At 38.4% G+C, this 19,618-nt stretch overlaps 1 long non-coding RNA gene across 1 annotated transcript; it reads left to right on the top strand.

The window, feature by feature from the left end:
• Nucleotides 1-4,785: 4,785 nt before the first annotated feature.
• Nucleotides 4,786-19,081, top strand: LOC105492797 (uncharacterized). The gene is made up of 3 exons (XR_011606740.1): nt 4,786-4,907; nt 5,388-5,644; nt 18,611-19,081. It is a non-coding gene; the product is annotated as an uncharacterized lncRNA (long non-coding RNA).
• Nucleotides 19,082-19,618: the final 537 nt, after the last annotated feature.

The raw sequence follows: 19,618 nt of genomic DNA, 5'->3' as shown, positions 1-19,618 counted from the left end.
ACCAGTTTCCTCACCTTCCTCCCAGCTGTTTCTCATGTCTTTAGCCAGAGGTCACATGGAGTGGCTGCCGGGGTCATTGTGGGAAAAACCCAAAGGAGAAAGTCACAGGCCTGTTCCAAGCCCTGACTGCCCCCACCCCCTGGTCACAAAGCCTCATTTCCATTTCCCAAATGAGACACCCTTTATGAGATACGACTCTGATTTTCCCCTCTCTTTTAAGAAGAGACAACTTTAAAGATTTAAACCGAAAGATTTAACCTGGATGAGGCCACGGCGTGGAAACATTTGATGAGCAGGTAACACCTAGAATGCAACCTAAGCACCTTGCATATGCAATGGGAAGTGGGTTTTTAGATCTCCCCAGAAGAGCTGCCTCCTTCAAATTCTTTTACTCTTCAGCTTCATTTCTCTACGCTGAGACCTGTTAACCCAAATTACTCCTTTTCTTCCAATAAAAGAAAAAGTTGACATTGTGATTACGTATCAGTAGCACGGCAAATTATATCGGGGTGACAATATTCCCAAAGGAGAGTGGGAGGTTATTATTTCTGTAATTCTAGCACACTTGCAAGAAGTGCAAGACAAGCAAGAAAGTATCAAAGAGTAGTTGCTCAATAATGGGGTGGAGGGAAGCCAGGGAATGCTACCTGGATCTCAAGGCCAGGCAACTTGGCCTCAGTGCTTTCTAGGACTTGGATACCAGGGGAGGCTGACATGCCTTTGGTTGTAGAATGAAATCACATTTCTCCCTACTGAGAAGAAAGTCTGCTTTGTAGAATCTGGGATGCATAGCTCTTAGTATGTGAATTGTTAAGACCCTTTTATTTATTCATCTACCCATTTAACAAACTTCCTAATAATACAAATTAGCATTTATTGAAGTTTTTTCTTTCCATTTCTGTTTATTGTTTTGTTTTGCTACATATTAGACATTGTGCCAATTTTTTTCATGAATTTGTTCTTTCATTTGCATAACACTTCTAAAAAGTAGGTATTAGTATCACCATTTTTAGATAAGAAAATTGGAATGCAGAATGTTTATTGCTTAATAATACTCCTAATTGTGGGAGAGTAAGAAGTTAGCAATATTTGTGTTTGTTAACTAGCTTAAAAAAGGTAAAATTCAGGCCCATAAGGAACTCACAGTCTCCTGAGTGATATAGATAAGTGGATGGGTAGATGATAAATAGATAAGAGAGAGAGATAGATAGATGTACCTTCAGATTTAACATTTAATAACATAAAAATGAAGTATAGTAATATAGCCTCACACAAAATTCATATAAATGTGGTTAAAATAAGCATTTTTAAAGAAACAAAGCCAAGTTCTAAAGAAGTGTACATTTCAAAATACCCAAAATTTAGAAGAAATTTAAATTGGTCACAGTGGGAAGTATCTGAGTTGGCATTGTGGCAACTTGTTAATGAATACTAGGCACAGACATAGGCTTTCATGATTGATAGCTGAGATTTAAATGTCTCTATGGGATCAAAAAGATGAAAGCTAGAGCCTGAGTACAGTGCAGAGGTGAAACATATTCTTGCAGATACAAGATCTTATAAGGAGTTCCACTTACATTAGAAAGATACTAGAAAAACTAAACGCTGATGTACAGAAACAACAAAAGATTTTTCTCTCCCCAGTTCCCTGGATGGAAAAGAAATGTCTCTCAAGAGAAATCAAAACACAAGGCTATACCACTTGAGGTTAAGGGCCTAAATTTACAGTTCCCATAGGTATAGAAGTTCTAAACAGAATTACTGAAATAAAAACTAGTTTAGACCCATGAAACAACTGGCTATCACTATGTAAGAAAATATAAAATGCTAAATAATTGATGGCATATGTTTTGCATTTCGGAAGCATCACAGAAATTGTCTACTTCCACTGTATGGTCATGAGTGAATGTTTGCCATGTCTCTTTCCAATCTGTTCTCAAGGCTACATGTCACCAGTTCCCTCACCTTCCTCCCAGCTGTTTCTCTCAGCCTGTGTGATCCTAATGGTGAAAGAAACAATCTCTACTGAACATGAGCTCAAAATCACAAATTATAAACCATTTAAGGAAATGATGCTCCATGAGGACAAGCCAGCAGACACAACTCACTGGGGTGATAGTACTTCAATAATTCAATATAATAGAACAATCAGAGAGGGGCTATAAAGTAAAGATTATTTAAATGTATTAAAGATAAATAAAAAAGGATTATAACCAAAATGAAAAAAAATATATACTGTGAGCAAAAACACAGATGCATATTGTAAAAAGAAAATAAAAGAGAATTTCTAAAGATGAAAAATATGTAGTTGTGGCAGCAGGGAGAAACTCAATGGAAGAGTTACACAACATGTAGATACAAAAGAATAAAGAATTAGTCAAAATAGACCTAAAGAGATTAAAAGAACATGGTTCAGCAAAAATGAAGACAGAAAAGATCAAAGAAAAGCTAATCCATATTGAGAACAGAATAAGTTTGTTCAATATGTATCCAGTAGGTTGTCAAAGAGAGAGAAAGAGTAGAGAGAGTGGGGGAAAAGTAACATTTGAAAAATTATGCCTTAGAAGTTCCTCAACTTGAAGATATATATGAGTCTTCAGAATAAAGAAACATACTGAATTCTGTGGAAGATAAAGCAAACACAAACCTCAATTAGACATACCATGGAGAAATAAAGAATGCCACACACACAGAGATTACTGTAAAAGTAAGCATAGAGTAAAGAGAGCAACGATTAGACTGACAGTAGCAATGGACACTAGAAACCAGTGAAAAAATGCTTGCAAAGTGCTGAAAAGATGAACAAGAAGAATTCAAGTAGCAATTATGTGCCAATAAATTGGGAAGTCTATAGATAAATCTAAATAAGGCTTATTGTAGAAAACAGCAAAATGATTACTAAAGTGTTGCAAAAAGGATGGAACTAGAATACTAGTTACCAACACCATGAAAGATAAAAGGGGATGATAGGTGTTAAAGTGTTCTAAAATGTTATTATTATTATTATTATTGCCCTGGGGGATAGGTATATCTGCTGTGAACTTTGACATGGCTAAATCAAGGTTAAGTGTGATGTTAAGAATGGCTCTAAAGAACAGAATGTAGATCAGTAGAGCATGAGGAAAGGGGAAGAAATAAAGACAATCTGACCAATGTGAAAAAAGGGAAGGAGGAAAAAAAAAGCATGAAAGAAGAAAGTAAGTTAGAAAACACAAAATAATGTTAATAGATATAGAACCCAGAATTAGACTCATTTAGAAGCAAAGACTTAGTACATTAAAAAACATCAGGAATGAATAGACCTGCCAATAAATAGGACTAGAAAAATTGACTATGCAAATTGTAGTGAATAAGCAAATAAATAAGGTCCTTACTTCACATTATTCACAAAAATAAATTCCAGGTGAATGAAGAAACTAGAGGTGACTAACAAAACAACCTTAAAACTTATAAGCAAATATATAGAAAATTATTTTTACTGTCTTTGGCAAGAAAAGAAGTTTTTAGATAGGGCACAAAAAGACCACATCGTGAAGAAAAGGATTAATAACTTTGGATACCTTGAAATTCAAAGCATCTGTATGATAAATGCATTAACATCAAAGCGGAAAGACACAGACTGATAAAAATTATTTGCAAAAAAAGCAACAGAGAAATAAAACAAGTGTGCAAAATAAATATGATGGGGGAAAACCTAATTTTAGAATAGTCAAATTATTTAAACTGGCAATTTATGACAAAGGAGACAAGCATAACCCACATACAGTAAGATTCCATTTCACTTCTTTAAGTATTAGCATTAATACGGTTCAAAAGATACCAAGTGTTAATGAGAATGTGGAGAAATGACAACCTTCATTTGCTGTTGGTGGGGGTTAAGATTGAAATTCAAATTGTATGGCAATTTTGCAATAAGTTTAAATATGAAGAAATGTGCATGATTCCTATACATGACTCCTCTCTCAGGCAGACCATATAATTTAGGTAAGCTGACCTCATCCCTGGGTCTAGAGGTGGGGCATGTGGCTCAGTACTACCTACTCAACATACATTCTTCTGTCTACCCATACAGTAGCTACAGTACTTATGGGGGTGGGCAGTGCTAATTAGACAAAAGGCAGCACTTTTATTTGATACACTCCTCCTTGCTGTTTGTGAACCAGGAAGCGTGCATCCTTGGCAGACAATAACAATAATTTCGAGACCAGTAGAGAAGGAGGTTTCCAAAATGGAGTAAATGCAGAACAATTAGAGCTGAGAAATGGAGAGAAAGCAATTCTAGGTCCTACCTTGAGTTATAAGATGAAGCTTCTCCTAAAATCAATTATCCCTGGACTATGCAATCACATGAACTAAACAAAAACAAAAACAAAAACGAACTTTGTCTTATGCTACTGAAGTCATTTTAGGTTTTGTTTTGGGTTGTGTTCTGTAGCTATACCCAGTAGCATCCTAAAATGGGTAGGATTGAACTGGTGTAAGGAAAAGGAAAGGTTTCCTCAGGCAAATAGGAAAGACAAATACTGTTTTATGGATAGATTGTGCTTTGCTTTGAGTGTGTTCTTTCATTGTACCCTAGACTTCACAAGCATATTCTTTTTTACACCTAATTGTTACTGCTTCTTTCTTTTCGGGGTCATAAGCATCTTGCTTACCATTGTATCTACAGAGCCCAGCCCAGTGCCAGGAATATCGTAGACACTTGATAAATATTTGTTGGATCGATGTTAGGTAAAAATAATGCAGGGCTGGTAGGCAGAATCTAAATCAAAAGTTGGCAGGATCCATACTGGAGAAAAACTGGCTGGGTATCACAATCATTCCATGCACCAAGCGGCAGGTTTGGGGGACTAGCCAGTGCAAAGTACCAGGTGAAGAGACACAGCTTAACAACACGATAAGAAACAGTAAGTTTGAGAATTCATTGACATATTCATTTATTCCAGAGGAAATGGGGATTCATACTTATATATGTATAGTTCACTTACTATGTGCCTGGAACTATTCTAAAGGCTTTTTTCTCTTTCCTTCTTCCTTCCTTCCTTCCTTCCTTCCCTCCCTCCTTTCTTTCTTTTTCTTTCTCTTTCTTTTCTTTCTCTTTCTTTCTCTTTTTCTTTCTTTCTTTCTTTCTTTCTTTTTCTTTCTTTCTTTCTTTCTTTCTTTCTTTCTTTCTTTCTCTTTCTTTCTTTCTCTTTCTCTTTCTTTCTTTCTCTCTCTTTCTTTCTTTCTCTTTTCTTTCTTCCTTTCTTCCTTTCTTTTTCTTTCTTTCTTTCCTTCTTTCTCTTTCTTTCTTTCTTTCTTTCTCTTCCTTCCTTCCTTCTTTCTTCTTCCTTCCTTTCTTTTCTTTCCCTCCCCTCCCCTCCCCTTTCCTTTCCTTTTCTTTTCAGACAGAGTCTTGCCCTGTCACCCAGGCTGGAGTGTAGTGACATGACCTCGGCTCACTGAAACCTCCACCTCCTGGGTTCAAGTGATTCTCACGCCTCAGCCTCCCGAGTAGCTGGGACTACAGGTGTGCCCCACTACACCTGGCTAATTTTTGTATTTTTAGTAGAGACAGGGCTTCGCCATGTTGACCAGGCTGGTCTCGAACTCCTGACCTCAAGTCATCCTCCCGCCTTGGCCTCCCAAACTGCTGGGATTACAGGTATGAACCATTGTGCCCAGCCAAGACTTGACTATTACCTAATTTAATTCTGATGATATCCATCCAGGTAATGTGATAGAGCCTAGCACTTAGCAGGTGGTCAATTTATTGGGTGGCGGTTGTTGGATGAATGGATAAATGCAAAGTCTGTGTTCTTTTTACTGATTAAGTACTTCACATAAACACTGACTGGGTGCCCCTTAAGAGTCAACAAAGTAGAAAGTGATTGAGGAAACAAAGAGAATAATCCTGGGAGATGATGCCTGGATTCCTCATAGTCTGATGTGCAGGGTGCTTTGAAAGCCCCACCCAATACTCCTTACTAAGCTTAAATAATGGAGAGAATGATAAATATGTCCTATGTAGACACAAGTAATCATTTGACTAATACAGAGTGAAGATTTTGGAAAATGCTATTAATAGACACCAGGAGAGCAGATAATGGGGTCAATTAAAATAATGGTATCTACTAACATTAATTTAAAAGGGTGAGGGGACTAGTTATAGCTTAGCAAGGAGGCTGTTTCTGTAATCAGATACTTGAGAATTTACTCTGGGTCTTGGCAACAGGACTAAGAAGGAACAAACACAGCCTCAAGAGACTCTATGAAACAAATGTACTGGAGTTAGTGGCATTGCCACAGGCAATAGAACTTAAAGGATAGGAATGTGGATGGTAGAGTTGAACTTCTATGTGATTACCCCATCTCATCCACTCAGTCTTTAAGCTTGTTTCCCATCTGTAAAATGGGAATAATAATGAGACTAATCTCATAGGGTTAGAGTGTGAAGAGCATTGTCTGGAACAGGATAAGTGTTTGATAAATTGTAGCTGATGCCATTGTCCATGTCTCTAAGAGCATGTATCAACAAGGATGAAACAATATAAACATAATTAGAGAAAAAATAGTGAAAAGAAGAATTTAGGAGATGCAGATTTTGTCAGAAGAGGATCTACTTGCTGTTGGGTGTGATGAGTTTGTATTTAGCATTTGTCTACACTTACTATGTGCTTAGCTTTGGGTCAAGCTCAGAGATACTTGAAGGGAACTCAAGTATCTTTTGCAGAGTCCTGTAGGTCTGAGAAGCAATTGCACATACGGGCTAACAGTTTTGGTTTTGGAGTCAGACTGTCTAGTTTTGAAATCCTGTTCTTCCACTTAGTAGCATTTTATTTTTCTCTATAAACCTCAGCTTTCTTTCCTAAAACAAAAGTGAGGGGTGGGGAAAAAATCCCTAGGATTTATGAGAGGTTTAAAAGATAAAATGAGAAAAGAACTTACCATAATATCTGATATGTACCAAGACATTTGTAGGAGTAATAATAATGATAGTGTGAATATAGGTAACAGTAGTCATTGTAATAATGTTAGCATCTGAATTACTGCCTATGGTCAGGTGACAGGCTCAGAATAATAATGTGCATTTTGCAGACGTGAATACAAAGATCAGAATGGAGCCATCATCATGGGCAGAGTTGTCCACAGGGAGATGGGTAGAGGGAAAAGAACTGGGATCAGAAAGAAGGAGAAAAAAAAAAACTGTAATGGGAAAGGATGGACTGGCAGAAAGACAGGAATAGTTAATGTCTGAGAACTGAGGAAAGGTGATGGTTCTAGAACAGGGAGCCAATAATATCTAATATCCAAGAGGTCAAGGAAATTGAGACCTCAGGCAAGATCTGGAGTGAGTTTTAAAAGGACAATTTAGGTACCATGATAAGGGCAGGAATTATCATAGATGGTTTCAGCAGGAAATGTGTTGATAGGAAAATTAAATTCATTGATAGCTAAAAGTGCCACACAGGTAGGAGGACTATCAGGATGACAGGCAGCGTGGCTTCACCCATGCATAAGACCTACTTGGCATGACATCTCTGCTGGGCCACCTGCTCTGTGACCATGGGAGAGTGCTCCCCTTTCTTTCTCTCCCTTGCAGTTGTGTGGCCGGGGGTCTGAGTTATACCCAATGGGATGTGAGCTGAGTGATACGCAGCACTTTTAGGCCTGACCCAGAACTTTCCACGGACAATTTTCCCTCTCTTTCTCTATTGCCAGCTGAATGGGAGGATAGAAATTTTCATTCTATTAGTCCACTAATATTTTAAAGTCCTTTGTCACAGTTGTCAATTTACCCTGACTGATATAGTTAATAACTACTCTGAACCTCTGCTTCTCAGGCTAGCAATAGCTACTTAGCTGATGGTTGTTCTTTCCGCTTTTGCCTGCTAATAGAACCTTAATCTTGATGAGTTAATTGGCATTCTTTTGCTTTATGAGAGTCTGTGTGCTATCTGTGGAATGGGGTGTGTGTGTGTGTCTGTGTGCACGCGCACATGTGGGCATACACTGGCCAATTTAAGCCAAGTGCAGCAGCTTTCCTCTCTTGCCTGTGAATGTCTTAATAATGGACATGGGTTCAATGACACATGGAGAAAAGTTCTCTAGTGGGCTTTTAGGAAATTTTCCTTGTTCTTAAAAAGGGGCTCAAAAACAGATATTCATTTCCCTTTTTAAATTTTGCATGTTATGATGATGCCCGGAGCTACAATAGCCACCTTGTGTTCATTGAGAGAAATCATCTGAAGGCAAAATCCAACAGGGTGAAGAGGGGAGAATCCCAAGGTGTGGAACCAATCCTGAAAGCATCCTACCATCACGAGTGTTTTAAGTGAGATAATAATATTCTCTTTTATTTATACCATTCTTAGTTGATTCTTGTGTTACCTATATCAAAAATACCCTAACCTGTATTTTGGTTAGAATTAAATCAATTAAAACATAAGAATTGCAAGCCATGTGGTAAGTGATCAAGTATGTTACCATCAAAATAACCACCACAATCACCATCAAAGCATGGACCTCCTGTCTCCCAAGCTAGTACCTCAGACCTTATTGCTTCCTGGGTCTCAACAGAAAAATAAAGTCTCCTTTCAACATGTGACACAAATTTTCCAAGGGGCGGGAAAACAGCCTAGAAACACAACCAAAGAATTCTTTCTAGAACTTTTAGTTCTTTTGGAAACTAAGGTTGTGGAGGAGATTTGGTTATTGGCGGCACTGGGATGTATCGTTTAGATAATGAGATATTTGTAGGGTAAAGTGAAACCTTGGGATAACAGGTGCCCTATACAAATAAGGGTACTATTAGCTAGATAATATTTAACAAACACTCCCTCCTTATCACAAGCAATTCAAGGCAATAGAATAGAATATTACAGTCCATGGTGGAGAAAAACATATAATCCTTACATTATTCCTACCGACTGATAAATAGGGAAAGATGCAGAGCCTCTTGTCATCCTGCTTCCTGCCTTCATTCAGGTTATTCAGAAAGATGAGTGTAAAGATAAGGCCAATATAAGGCAGTCTGTACTGTGTTCATGCTCCTAGAGCCCAATAAAGAAAATCAAATCAAATCAAATATATGTGATGAAGATCTAGATGAAATGAGAAGCTATTTTCATGCCATTGAACGAGGGTAAAATGATAAAAGATAATAATAGCATTGAAGAGAAGAAAGTGAAACAGAACGAGAAAGAACAGGGATGTTTCTTTGCTGTTTTCTTCTTTATTAACGTATTTCACTTATTTTCTTTTAACATTCGATGCTCAGACAAATCAGCAAGGTAGCCTCCATTATCCATATTTAACAGATGAGGAAATTGACACTCAGTGAAGTTCATTGACTTATCTGAGATCACAGCCAGATCCCCAAGTCCAAACAGCATATTGCTTTTGCTTAACCACTTTGCTTTTCATTTTATTCTCATTGGGGTGAGAATCCTGAGTGACCTGCATTAGTCTTTTCTCATACTGCCAATAAAGACATACCTGAGACTGGGTGATTTATAAAGAAAAAGAGGTTTAATGGACTCACAGTTCCACATGACTGGGGAGGCCTCACAATCATGCTGGAAGGCGAAAAGCACGTCTTACATGGCAGCAGGCAAGAGAGAATGAGAACCAAGGAAAAAGGCTTTGCTTTCCCCTATAAAACCATCAGATCTTGTGAGACTTTTTCACTACCACTAAAACAGTATGGGTGAAACCGCCCCTATGATTCAGTTAACTCCCACCAGTTTCCTTCCACAACACGTGGGAATTATGGAAGCTACAATTGAAGATGAGATGTGGGTGGAGACATAGCCAAACCACATCATGGCCTGATCTTAAGACTCAGAAGTGACAGTCATCCTACCCTCCGAGGAGCTGGCTGCAACTCAGGAAGGTGCATCCATGAAGAGCCATGTTGGGTGAAGTAAGAAAACACCTTGCTTGGAAGGGAAGATCCCTGACTCAGGATTCTGATTTAACACTGTCTACACTTTGTAATCTGAGTGAAGTGACTAAACCTCTCTCAGCTTCTGTTTCTTTGAGTTTAAAAAACAAAGAGCCTTCATGAGATTGTGTCTCTGATTATTTATTGTTTCTTCTCTTTTACCTCAGAAGACTGGTTGACCCTTGTTTAAACAAAACAAAACAAAAAGAAACTAACATAGGAAAACACTCCTGGCCACCTGTGCTATTTATATTTATCCAATACACATGTTTTCCTAAAGTGCATGAAGTACTTGTGAATGCCATTTTTTTAGATATATGCTGTCAGTTCTAATTGCACAGAGCTAAACATTTTAGCCATGAGAGCTTCTCTGTGTCACAAACCTACCATCCTGTTAAAGCAGGCCTACAAATGCTCTCACAAATCAACTCATTTCAGAATGAGTTCATTGGATGGTTGGCTATATGGTTGGAACCACTTGGTTCCAAACCCTCCTGGCTGTATTCTTTTCTTTCTTTCTTTCTTTCTTTTTTTTTTTTTTTTTTTTTTGTGGAAAACAGACCTGCCAGCATTCTTCCGTATGCCTCAGACTAGAAACCCAACTAGACATCACACACTTTTCTTAAGCTGATTTTAATTTCCTTCTGTTGTGTGGTCCCAGATTGCTGGATAGAAGTTCTTCCAGAACTATGTAGCCCAACACACTCTAGGTTAATGCAGAGCCTCCTCCCCACCCCGCTCCTGAAATGGTGTTTCTTCTGGGCTCTGGGCAATATCTATCCATTCACATGACAACCCACTTTTGTTTTGCAAGCACACAGGTTTATCATTTATTCTGCAGAACAATCATGCATATCAGACGAGTATTGACAGCTCCATTTTATGGGAAGAGAAACTGACTCAGAGAGCTTAAATAACCTGTCAAAGCTGATGGTGATACTCAGAGGTTAACCTAATCAGAAAGTGATTAACCTTCTTCTACTCTAATACATCTCTACAAATAATCCCAATTCACTTTCATCCTTGATGAAAATCTGATTTCTATGAAGCTTTGACTAAAACTTCTTTTACTTTACTTCATTTCATGATCTAGTCCATTTCTATGCCTCAGTTTCCCCATCTAATAAAAAAGCAAAAAGCAATTAGTCTGAGTTACCTATGTTTGGTCGGTTGAAGTAGTTTGAATTTTTCTGAATCAGGGTGAATGCAAATTGCCTCGTTATTTCACTAATTAATAATGTCTGCTTGGAAATGCGACTATTAGTGCACAATAAATGATAAGGCTTATAATTATAGATGAGACCAATTGCTTCTTTTTTTGTTCTTACCTTCATTTCAGTTCATCTTCCTGAGCTATAGCTACCTCTGTGAGGGGTAGGAAAACATTTAAAATATCTAAACAATGATTCCTTTCTCAAGGGTTTGGAAATTGATGAATCATCCTACTCTGCAGCATTCAAAGTAACTGTGTGCTTGACACATAGGAGGAAAAGTGGGCTCTTTGAAATGTGAGCTGAGCACTGATCATGTCACCTGCTCGGTGCGTGACCTGTTCACTTTCCTCCTGACCCTCTGTGCCCAACGTCACCTGGAGCCTGAAACCTGGAAGCGAAAAGTCCTTGACTGGAGTCAGTGGAGAGAAAATCATCACCTGCTTGGGCACAAACATGCCTGGTGACTGCGTCACTGTTTGTTAAATGTGATCAGCTAATAGTTGCACAGCGGGCCTTCAAAGCATCACGGCAGAACTGATGAAGTTCCTGTAATGCACTCCCTGTGTGAAGGCCTTGGACTTTAGAGCTCACGTGCTCCGGGAGCATTTTGAGCCCGCTGACAGGCTCTCCCATGGATTCTATTTGGTTAAACGGCAGGGGAAAAGAATTGACTTTCATTTTCTTCACTCTCTGCCTGAATGTGTCGACTCCAGCCACACTTCCATTTCCCATATATTGCATAGTCTGTTCCCTCTGCTTGGGACACCCTCCCCTCTGGATTGCAGCAAGATTTGCTTCTATGTTTCACTCAGTTATCTACTTACAAATCACCTCCTTAGGGACCTTGCAGGCTGCTCTCTTTCTCCTTACCTGGCTTCATTTTCCTTCACAGCACCTGACACTATTACACATACTTACTTAGTAATCCATGGTTTGTCTTCCCCACTGGACCATAAGTTCTCTGAAGGTAAGAGCTACATTTGTTTTTTTCCACTGATCTGTTCTCAGTGTCTACAACAGTACTCAAGCTACAAGATAACCTTGAGAAACATTTCTTAAAGCAGTGAATAAATGAATGAGTGAAGGAATGATTTTTTTCTCATTTTACAAATGAAACAAGTCAAAAACAAAGAGGGGAAGTAAGCTAGTCCAGCTCTACAGCCATTTAGTGGCACAGCTAGTATTAACACTTTGATTTCCTAACTCTCAATCCAGGATTTTATTTTCATTTTATTCCATACAATACTGTTCTCCAGAAATTCGGCAACTCAGACAGCACTTGACTCTTCATGAACACATTTGTTGCCCAGTCTTTAACTTGTTCATGTCAATGAGAATGACTAGAACTTCATGAGAGACAAGTGTTTACTAGTTAAGTTCTTACTGAAGTGATTGGTCTTAGAACTCCCTTTCAAGGGCAAAGACGATTGAAAATTAGTTATACTATTACATTTTTCAAACATTTTTGAATATATGTGATTTTAAGCATTTGTTGTATAAAGGTGGATATGCATAAAGAACAGGTAAAAATAATAATCATTATAATCATATATAGAAGTCGTCTTGGTACATTTTAAACATATTTAACAATTGGAATCCTGCTGTATGCAGAGTTTTCTGTCTTTGTTTTAAACATTATATTTTAAACATTTTTCTAATGTCACTAAAACTAGCATTGTTTTAGGGATAATATTACAATATATAAGTGTGTCACAATTTCACAATTTTAGTTGATTATTTTCCTCTTATTTATCATTAAGATTGTTTCCATTTTTTATTTATTGGATTTCTAGGTTTTAATCCTTCATATTTCTGGGTTCAATTATTCTATGAACATTTTCAAAAATAGGCAGAAATTAAATTGTTGTCCAAGTTTTTACTTAAAGTGTTACAAATAATCTAAAAAAAAAAATTCAAGGTTTCAAGCTCAAAGTTTCTCTTCAAATCAATAACTATTGAAGATTTCACTTATTTGCATTTTTAGTCTTTGAGGTTTAGAGTGGAGGGTTGGAATTCGGGGGCAGTGGGACAGGAAACATTGACCAATTTGAGAACAAATAGAGGCTTGGAAAATTTGTTTACATTTCTGTTGTATGTGTGACTCTGGCCTTTGTAACAAGGAGGATAAAAAGCCAGAACTCACTTTGGTGGCGCCTGCAGACCTCTGCACTGTAATGACACAGGCACAAGCTGTACTGGGTGCAAGTCAGCATGACTCAGCCACCCCCCCAGGTGAGAGGAAGCAGTGGTGGAAGGCCAGCACTTGTCCCTACCTCCCCATGTACAGTGGTGAAGAGAACGCTCACAAAGGGTTTCTCAATCTGAGAAGGAACCCTGTGTTCAGAGTGTGGCTTAACCCAATGGGATATTCCAGCCATAATTCAGGTTAGGGTGATGGTCCCACTATATACCTAGTATATTTGTGAATCTCAAGTTGATGCCACCTCTTGTACCTTGCACAAGTAATAATCACTACCATTGATCTGGCACTTCCTACGTGACAGCTTACTAACCTAGGCACTTTCAACTGGCAAACTCATTTAATTCTCAAAACAAGTTTGCCAGGCAAGTGTTATTGGCTGCATTTTCCAGATAAAGACATTGAAGTTCCGAATGAACTTCAAATAAAGTTTATTCCAAAGTTCACTGAGTTTCATGCTGCCCAAAGTCACACAGTGCTGGGATTTAAAACTGGTCTATTTGTCTTCAAAGCCTATGCATTACTGCACACCTATGGGGCACTGCAGAGAAAAGCTTCCTCCTTCTGCTCAGTACCTGCGATTCTAGACACAGTTGTCATAGAACAGATTGTATTAGAATAATCCATTGATCAATAATCTCATTGACTATTTAACGAGCACTTACTTTGTGCCATGATCTCTACTAGTTTCCACTGAGAGAGTTGAATACAACACATTTCTTATCATAAAATGGGAGGAGGGCGAGATTTGAAGCGCAGGATTGTGAGATACTTAAGCCTCCACTCTCAGGACATGGAATACTCTATTCACCACAGGGATCAGCTCATCACAGAAACTCAATAATATTTGTGGAAGAAGACAAATATCAAAGGATGGGCGATACATTATAAGGCAATTAAAACTTAGTCTAAATACTTGGAATCTATTCTCAGTTTTATTCTGTATTCACTGTGCAACTTTTGGAATTTCTGTGTAGCCCCCTAAGCCTGCCTCCTTATTTGTAAAAGTGGAGATAAACATCTTTGTCTGATTTCACTCATTGGATCACTGTGGATTCAGGGGATCAGGGGGATCAACTATGGGTATCAGAGCTACTGAAAAGGTAAACATCAGTTTTCCAAGTATCAGGAACTGTAATACTTGTGGGCCAAATCAACCAGTCAATATTTATTGCATACCACATGCCAAGTAGAAGACTAAGACCTTCATGAATGCTATACATTTGTGCCTTCAACAACACTTAATTAATGCACGTCTCCATTTTATAGAGGAGAAAACTGAGGTTCACACAGGTTAGATAGCATGCTGGAAATGACACAGTTGGTGAGGGAAGAAGCAGGAATCAGATTCTCATTGCCTGATACTGATGCCCAAGCTCTTATAACTGTGCTTTCACGGACCCCAGCAGCTGCATGTGACAATCATACTACTAGAAACATCTCTGTAGGAACACAAATTAAACACCTGTTCTTAATTTTACCCTACTAACTTAGAATCAGTTACGGGATTCCTCGAAAAGTTAAAAATAGGGCCACCATATGATCCAGCAACCCTACTATTGGGCGTATATTACAAAGGAAATGAAATCAGTATGTCCAAAGAGATGCCTGCACTTTCACTGCAGCATTACAGTAGCCAAGATGTGGAATCAACCTAAGTGTCCATCAACGAATGAATAAATTTTAAAAATTGTGGTATATATACACAAGGGAATACTCTTCAACCATAAACAAGAAGGAAATCTTGCTATTTGCAACAACACAGATGGAACTGGAGGACATTTTGTTAAGTGAAATAAGCCAAGCATAGAAAGACAAATATTGCCATGTCAGTTATATGTAGAATCTAAAGAAGTTAAATTCATAGAAATTGCATAGAATGGTGGTTACTGGGGACTGGGGAAGTGTGGGTGGGGGAATGTTAGAAAGATGTTGGTCAAAGGACACAAACTTTCAGTTAGAGAAGAGGTATACGTTCAAAAGATCTATTGTATAACATGATGACTATTGTTAGTAATAACATATGTATTTTTAAAAAATACTAACAGAATAGAGTTTAAGCATTCTCACCACTAAAAATAAAGTAATGTCAATTAGCTCAACTTACTTATTCCAAAATGTATATATATTTAAAATATTATGCTGTACATAATACATATATATAATTTTGTCATTTAAAGAAAAAGTAATAATTTTTATTTTCCTAAAATAAAAAGAATCAGCGACAGAAAGTCAATTCACTTTCCAAAAATTCCAAGTTGCACTGCTTTCAGAACCTGGACGTCTTGTGTTACCCTTAGGTCTTCAGCTTCTGACTCCTTTTATTTCTGAATCCAAGACCATCTTGTTCCAACACTGTCCATCCCCTTCATATGTGCTGGGGGTGAGAGGAGAAGGGTCCATGCATATCAAGTATGAAATGAAACTAAGACCCTCCACCCAGACCCTCAGATTCTCTGAGCAAATCCTAAGATTTGCTATAGAAGCAGCTTCCTGTTGATGCTTCATGCCAAACTCCTTTTTGACCCACATCCTTTCTTTTCTTTCTTTCTTTTTTTTTTTTTTTTTTTTTTTTGAGACGGACTGTCGCTCTGTCTCTAGGCTGGAGTGCAGTGGCGAGATCTCAGCTCATTGCAATCTCTGCCTCCCAGGTTCAAGAGATTCCCCTGCCTCAGGCTCTGGAGTAGCTGGGACTACAGGCGCACACCACCATGCCCGGCTAATTTTTTGTATTTTAGTAGAGATGGGGCTTCACCATGTTGACCAGGATGGTCTCTATCTCCTGACCTCGTGATCCGCCCACCTCAGCCTCCCAAAGTGCTGGGATTACAGGCGTGAGCCACCGCACCGGGCCATCCTTTCATCTTTGACCTTTGAAATTCCCTCTTGACCGATTCCACTACTCCCCTGTCTCTGTTACATCCCTTCCTTCATGGTGCTACCTGAGTGGACTTTGTTGAATACAACTGAGCTTTGTCTTCCCTGTGGCCTCTTTAATACAAGAGAGAGGCATGGTGTTCACTAATCTCATCTCCAGCTCTCAAACCCACCCTTGCCTCCAACAAATCCCTGCATGCCCTATTCACGTAAGGCTTTTGAAGCGTGTTGCTGGTCTTTGAATTCTCCATGGTCTTTTCTGGGTCTCTTTGTGCTTCTTGATATCTAGACCTGGACTCAATTTCTGTTTTCCATTTTGCTTGGTAAACTACTAGTCCTTCAAGAACAAGCTCAGATACTGTTGTTTTTGTTTGTGTCATTCCAGGGAGCACTGCCTCGCTTCCTCCTCTGTGCCATTGTGGGAGTTGGTATCTAAGTCAATTGTGATACATCTTATTTTTCTGTCAACATTTGTATTTGTGCCTGTTTGTTCTGCGGGGTCATGTACTCTGTAAGAACAGAGATGGTGTCACACTCATGTTTACATACTGTACCTAGCATGGTGCCTGGTACACAGTAGGCACTCCATAAATGCCTGCCAAATTGAATTGAATCAAGAGCCACAGAGATAAAGAGTAGCTGGCAATGACTGTGTAAAACGTAAGAAAGATTCTGAATTGTCTCCAGCAATTATTAAATAATAAAAAATGATTTTTAAAAAATGATCTTATGTTGGGTTTTAAAAGATAAATTTGGAGGGTATTAGAATACCCAAAGCAAAGCAAATGACCACTTTTTGTGCAAGTGAAAAATTTTTAGTTTTAGTCTCTCCCAGGACTTTGTGAGAAACCAGATTCTAATTATGTATTTAATTAACCTCTATTCCCAATGGTTTCTTATGATGACTTTCTATTTAATGGGTTTACAATACTGGATTGTACAGAAGCCATAACTGAAGCTGGCTTAGTTAAATTGATTTCCTGATTCCCTAGGTTTACCATTAGAATTGTATTTCTTCATCAGGCTTCCTTCTCTGAACTCTTCAGCTCTGCCACCTCCAGGCCTTACCATCTTCTTGGTTTCTAGTGATGTCATCTACAAGAGAGGAAAGGGAAAGTGAAGAGGGAATGGGAAAGGAAGGAAATGAGGAAGAGCTGCGATACTTCGGAATTACTTTTTGAAAATCACAACAAACCCATTTCTATTGTTGATATCAGTTGTATTTCAGTTATGTTGGTACTTACTGCTGAATTGCCTTTAAGAAGACTTTTTAGCAATTTACACTTTGAAGATGAATAAGAATAGCTATGTGACTACACTCTTGCCAACACTAGATAGTCTCATCTTATTTAAAAAAAACCTAAAGATTGTATTTAATTGTTTTAAAGTTGTATTTATTTGATTACTCATGAGGTTAAGTATTTTTCCATATCTTTCTTAACCAACTGTTTTTCCAATTTTATGAATGTTCATTCAAAGAATGAAATAAGTTTTAGTGCTATAGTTAGATCATTGTCTTTGGAGATTTAAAACTAAAGAATTTCTCAAAATGTACCAGAGTTTCACTGTAATACAAATGAGTAAGATTATTACTTTCCGCTTTAAAATAGAGTGAGTTTCTCTAATAAATATTTGCCCTTTCAGAATAGAAACAAGGCCATTTTGCTCATATGTTGTACGTAAAGATAGTCAAAACATGGTTCCTCAACTCCAGGAGCTCACAATTTCATAGGAAGAAACACCAGAAATATCAATTACAGCATATTATGATAGGTGCTGGGATAGAGTGGACACATTGTGCTGTGGAGCCTAGAGAAAGTTCATCTAAGTAAAATATGTAGCAATAAGAAAGGATAAGGCTCAGAATAAGTGCTATAGCCTGAAGGTTTGGGTTCCCACCAAAATTTATATGTCGAAACTGAATCCCCAGCATGAGTTTTGGGATGTGGGACTTTTGGGAGGTGATTAGTTAGTGTGGGACTTTAGGGAAACACCCTCATAAAAGAGATTAATGCCCTGGAAAGGAGACCCCCAAAAGATCCCTCACCCCTTCCACCATGTGAAGGAACAGGAAAATGATGGCTATCTATGAAAGAGGAACTGGGACCCTCACCAGAGAGTAAATCTGCTGGCACCTTGATCTTGGACCTCCCAGTCTCCAGAACTATAAGAATATATTTCTCTTTATAGTACCCAATCTATAATATTTTGGTATAGGAGCCCAAATAGAATAAGATAAGAAAGCAGTACTATGGTAATTTGGAGTGAAGGGAGAAAGCAAGAAAATTGTGAGGTAGGATTTAGGACTTGGGAGTGAAGATTGAACATGTGTGTTGACTTCCAGGTACAGGAACTCTTCTTTCTCCCTAATTTATCTTATCTATTTCTTCCCAGTGGATGTGGCAGCAAGAACTGTTGTTGGAACTTCATTCATTTCTGTTCTCATCCCTGTTCAAATAGGAAGTTTAAGGGCCATGGAAACATCCACGACAATCCATAAGTTGTGACTGTTATTAGCGAAATATTTTTAAAAAGAGTTTGTGGGTCATGTCAGGAGGACCAGGGACAAACTGAAATGTCCGTCTTGGGCCTTGGATTTAAGAAGCCTCAAAATGAAATGGGAGTAAGTGACAAGGGCATTCTGAGTGAATCTGGATTCTTAAGGAGAAAAGTAAAGGAAGGAAGAACTGGGGAATCCATTGAAAGATGATAGCACTGACTAAGGGAAATGATAAAAATGTTTCCATTATTCCCTGGAATTTGATCATTTTCCTGTTCAGTTATGAGTAGACGGAATCTTGCTCTGTCACTAGGCTAGAGTGCAGTGCTGTGATCTCAGCTCTCCGCAACCTCCGCCTCTGGGGCTCAAGCAATTCTTGCTCCTCAGCCTCCCCAGTAACTGGGACTATAGGCATAACACCACGCCCAGCTAATTTCTGTATTTGTAGTAGAGACAGGATTTCACCATGTTGGCCAGAATGGTCTGGATCTCTTGACTTCGTGATCCACCCACCTAGGCCTCCCAAACTCTTGGAATTACAATGTCTTTCTTTATGTCCTTCCAGCTATTCTTTTGACTGGATTACATACATACTTAAACAGAAAATTGATTAATTTCAATTGCAATAATTGCTACAAAGTAGAAATGTAAGGTGACTTGAACTTCCTAATCTAATCATGGAGATCAAGGAAGGCGTCCCAGGAGAAGTGAAACCTGAAAGACAGATAACTATGAGTTATATAGAGCAGAGTGCCTCAGCCTTGGCACTGATTCTTGGGACTGCATAATTCTTTATTGTGGGGATTTGTTCTGTGCACTGTAGTATGTTTAAAGAGAAACATCTCTGGCCTTTACTTACTGGATACCGGTGGGACTTTTGCCCAACTGTGGCAAATAAAAAT

Source organism: Macaca nemestrina, chromosome 8 (genome assembly GCF_043159975.1).
Source record: "Macaca nemestrina isolate mMacNem1 chromosome 8, mMacNem.hap1, whole genome shotgun sequence".
Classification (NCBI taxonomy): domain Eukaryota; kingdom Metazoa; phylum Chordata; class Mammalia; order Primates; family Cercopithecidae; genus Macaca; species Macaca nemestrina.
This window is presented reverse-complemented; position numbering and strand designations above follow the sequence as displayed.